The sequence below is a fragment of the Xenopus tropicalis genome, chromosome 6, assembly GCF_000004195.4.
Source record: "Xenopus tropicalis strain Nigerian chromosome 6, UCB_Xtro_10.0, whole genome shotgun sequence".
NCBI lineage: Eukaryota > Metazoa > Chordata > Amphibia > Anura > Pipidae > Xenopus > Xenopus tropicalis.
Window position 1 is genome coordinate 25,821,258 of NC_030682.2, and position 5,276 is coordinate 25,826,533.

Below are 5,276 nucleotides of genomic sequence, written 5' to 3' on the forward strand. Positions count from 1 at the left end.
ATAGTGGGGCTACATATGAGGGAAGTGGGAGCACAAATATTTTTTTTTTTTGTAATCATAAAGGGAGGTCAGTATAAAAAGACTTGGAGGTGTTTGGGGAAATAGTGTTTTTTCACTATGCAGTAATTTCACCAGGACTCCAGTCAGACGTTTAATTGCTAAAAATTGGAAAAAAACAGGAGGTTCCAAACATTTCCCAGCTGATGAGAGAAATTGGCAGTAATATAGAATATGAAATGGCAATTCCAAGAAATATTTTGGAAAGAAGATTCATACAGGAAGCTCAAAAAATATGGAAGAACATTTCTGGTGTCGATACTCTATAGTTATGTGTGATGTGTCTGAGGTTTTTTTTTTTGTTTGGGAGCTACCATTTGAAATTTCTATTTGTTAAGTTACAATGTTTTACTTTTCTCTCTGCAGATATTGATAAAGTAAGCTGTGTAATTATTATGGTTTACATGTATTTTAATAACTAATAAAAAGTAAGTTGAATTTTTTTTTTCCTGTTTTCACTTGTATTTTTTAAACAGGTGTTGCTATTATGGTGAGACCTTAAATACAATTGTTAATATCGTTATAATGGTTGAGGGGCCATTATGCACTTATTTTTAGCTCCCTTCCTCCCTATTTGCCTAAGGGGAATATTAACCTTTTGCATAGATTTTTGCAGTTATGAAATTGTTACTGACTTGGGATAATGCTTCCCTAACCTGCCCTTGTATTTCAGGCTTACTGGCCACAGCTATCCCAGCTATTGCTAGACTATAGCTCTCAGCATGCTTTAACTCTTAATATACTGGATTACTGCTGGACTATGGGAGATGTAAATGGTTCAGAAATGCTGTTATGGAAGTGTTATGTCCTCCTTTCAATGAAATTTCAATTGGAAGGCTAAGCCCCATATGTAATAAAAAAATCTACATTTGCCAGGCAGCAGTAACCCATACTAACCAATAAGCTGTTTGCTTTTAAAGATGTGACCAGTAAATCCTACCTTCTGATTGGTTGCTATGGGTTACTACCCCTGGGCAAACTAAATTCCTTTTATCAAATGGCAGCGCTAATACCTTTTTCAAAGTTAGAAACATTAACACCCAGGGTAACAAATACTTATCTGTGTTTTATTCACAGCAGGGTTTTCAACCAAAAAAGTCAAGTTTCAATTTCCACACAGCATGTATTAATAGGAAACCTGCTGTGTACATAAGGTAGCACTACAGAGATATATAATATATATAATATACATACAGTACATACATACAAACCTGCTCTTGGAAAGTTATAGATATTTAAAACCGTTACCCTTTTTCAGCTTGAAAATTATTAATCCCGACATCTGTATTGGATTTTCCAGCCTCAGTGAACACAGCTTCTATTATTTTTTACATTTGTACTGTATCATAGAGCATTCTGGGCTTGGAGTAGTGCCAGTCTTATGATCACAACTTTGTAACTAAAACCCCTGTTTTTAAAAACACATGCACTTGCAAAGATACAAAATTACTTATAAAACAGGGGACCATGTAATGTACATTGACCAGTCCCCTCTTTTTGGATGTTTTTAGCTAACTTGGCAAGATCAGTCATACTTCCATATCCTTGTATATTTTACTTAACTTTGGAGTTCTGCCCAAACCCTGAAAGCCCAGCTCAGTAAGGGTGAGATAACTCATTTCTTAAACTGAAAAAAATTCTTGGAACTATGGCTGATTGAAAGCTACTGACAATGATATTTTACTATATCTGTAACTTTCCTGCCTGACAACCATTGGTATAGAACAGTGATCCCCAACCAGTGGCTCGTGAGCAACATGTTGCTCCCCAACCCCTTGGATGTTGCTCCCAGTGGCCTCAAAGCAGGTGTTTATGTTTGAATTCCTGGCTTGGAGGCAAGTTTTGGTTGCATAAAAACCACATGTACTGCCAAACAAAACCTTATGTAGTCTTCCAGTCCATATAGGGTCTATCAAATAGCCAATAAAAGCCCTTATTTGGCACCCCCAGGAACATGTTTTATGCTTGTGCTGCTCTCCAAGTCTTTTTACATTTGAATGTGGCTCACGAGTAAGAAAGGTTGGGGATCCCTGGTATAGAAAAAAGTATTGTAAAGTAAGAACATTTCCATTTAGTCTCAATTTTGTATTTGTATTGGTTTATTTTTAAGAAGAGTTTTGTCTCCAGTTTAATCTGGGGCTGGTAAACCAGTACCCTTTAAATACAAAAGTTCCCTTTTAGTAGGTTGTTGTATTTAGGCTAATGAGGCTACATGGAGGCTGCACAGCCTTGTACTCATCTCACAAAAGGGTGATCATACCAGGGTTGCAGCTGTTTTGGATGTATAAGTAGGCGAGTTTGGGAGCTGCTAGCGAGTTTTGCATGTAATCTAAAGTGTTGCATGTAAATTTAAGTGTATAGCAGGCGTTTAAAACAAAAAAGGCGTTTGGGGTTTACTGTGCATGCTGGGAGTGCTGGTTGAAAGGAGAAAGTAAGTGCAATTAACTAACTGCTGTGTGACTTGTAAGTGCTACCTGGCTGATTGAGCATACTAATTAAGGGGGTGGAGTAAATCTGGTAAATTCTCAACAGACATTTGGCTGTTTGGTTTGAACCTCAATAAGTTTCTGACTGCACAGCGAGTTTTGCATGTAATCTAAAGTGTTGCATGTAAATTTAAGTGTATAGCAGGCGTTTAAAACAAAAAAGGCGTTTGAAACTTAAAAGGCACTATACAAGGGATTGCACTCGGGAGACTGTAAGTACCCAGTTGCAATATGAGTTGCAGTATGATTGCTGGTGTTACTCAGTGTGCATCTTGTCGCATGTATGTGGTCCTGGAGCAGCAGTTCCATGCAGCATTTACTTGTGAGAGATGCAGGTGGGTTTTCCTCTTGGAATCTGAGGTGCAGAATCTAAGGGGGGAACTGGCAGCACTGAGGGCAGCTGCAAACATGGGGGAGAACAGGAGGCTCACTGAGCAACCACTGGCAGGGGCCGGTGTAGTGGGGGGGGAGAAGGGACAGTGGAGGTTAATGAGGGAGACAAATTTGTAACAGTTAAGAGGGGCAGTAGGGGACACAAGGGTAGGGGGGCTGGTTCAAAGCTTGTACAAACCAACAGATTTGCCGCGTTAGGTGAAGATGCTGGGGAAGGCAGCTCTGAGCTGGCGTGTATGGAGCAGGCTGACTCTCAGAGCACCCTGGGAGCCGGCACCTCTAATACAGGTGGGGGGAGTAGTGCTAGGAAGGGAAGGCAGGTTATAGTTGTAGGGGATTCAATTATTAGAAAGGTGGATAGGGTAATTTGTCGCAAAGACCCTACATGCCGAACTGTGTGTTGCTTGCCTGGTGCTAGGGTTCGGCATGTGGTGGAACGAGTGGACAGATTGTTGGGAGGGGCTGGGGAAGATCCGGCGGTCTTGGTACACATAGGTACCAATGACAAAGTTAGAGGAGGGGGGGAAGTCCTCAAGAACGATTTTAAAAAGCTAGGTGCGAAGTTGAGGGCGAGGACTTCCAAGGTAATTTTCTCAGAGATATTACCTGTGCCACGAGCAACATTAAGAAGGCAGCGGGAGCTCAGGGAGATTAATGCGTGGCTGAGAGATTGGTGCAGGGAGGAGGGCTTTGGGTTTCTCCAGAACTGGGCTGATTTCTCAATCGGCTACAGGCTCTTTGCCAGGGATGGGCTGCACCTCAATGATGATGGGGCAGCTGCTTTGGGGGAAAAGATGGCTAGAGGGTTGGAGGAGATTTTAAACTAGGAGTGGGGGGGGAGGGTGCAGCGGGAAATTCTGTGGTAGACAGGATAGATGAGGTAGTGGGCATAGTAAGGAAAATTGGGGGAGGAGACTTGCTTCGGGATACTGATAATGGCAGGGAGGCCCATAAGTTGTTTACACGTCATTCTCACGCCGGAACCAGTATTAAATGTATGTTTACCAATGCAAGGAGTCTGACTGGTAAAATGGGAGAGCTGGAGGTACTGGCGTTGGAGCGAAAATATGATGTGATTGGTGTTGCTGAAACTTGGTTGAATGAGTCTCATGACTGGGCTGTTAATATTGGGGGGTATACATTGTTTCGGAGGGACAGGGGCAATAGGAAAGGAGGAGGAGTGTGTCTGTTCATTAAGCACGACTTAAAAGCAAATATTAAGGAGGAAGTGATGGGGGTAACAGAGGGAGCTGAATCCTTATGGGTTGAGCTTCTCACAGATAGTAAAGAATCTACCAAGCTAATTGTAGGGGTATGCTATAGACCCCCTAATGTAAGCGAAGAGGAGGAGGCCCAGCTCCTGTTGCAAATAGAAAAGGCTGCTAGTTTGGGGCAAGTGATAATAATGGGGGATTTTAATTACCCTGATATTGACTGGGGCAATAGTACTGCCAGGACAGTAAATGGGAACAAGTTTATAAACTTGCTGCACGACAACTTTATGTCACAGGTTGTTGAGGAGCCAACCAGGAACAATGCTATACTAGATCTAGTGATCTCTAATGACCCAGAACGTATAGCAAATGTGCAAGTGGTTGAACCCCTGGGTAATAGTGACCATAATGTTATTTCATTTGATGTTTGGTGCAGGAAACAAATTTACACGGGGGCAACAAAGACACTGAATTTTAGGAAGGCAAATTTTAGCTCCTTAAGGGCAGCGCTTCAGGGCATAGATTGGGGCATTATGTTTTCTGATAAAAATACAGAGCAGAAATGGTTGTCATTTAAAATGATATTAAATCATTACTGTTCTCAATTCATTCCATTAATAAGAAAAAGTAGAAGTGTTAAGAATCACCCTATGTGGCTTAACTCTGAGGTAAAGAAGTTAATAGGGAAAAAAAGGAAAGCTTTTAAGAAATATAAGTCAGAGGGGACAGTAGCTGCGTTTAATGAATATAAACACTATAACAAGTGTTGTAAAACAGCAATCCGGAAGGCAAAGATAGAAAATGAGGAGCGCATCGCGGCCGAGGCCAAGACTAACCCCAAAAAGTTTTTTAAGTATATTAATAGTAAAAAGATGCAGGTTGAGGGTGTGGCCCCATTGAGTTATAATAACAATATGGTTACAGCGGATACAGAAAAGGCAGATGTGCTTAACCAGTTCTTTTCTTCTGTGTATACAGTAGAGGAGCCAGTGGGCCAAGTCTCACCCAATAGCTTCACTGTTGCCTCAGCTCCAACTACACAGTGGTTGGCACAGGATATGGTGCTTAAAGGGTTACACACGATAAATGTAAACAAGGCACCTGGGCCAGATGGAATACACCCTCG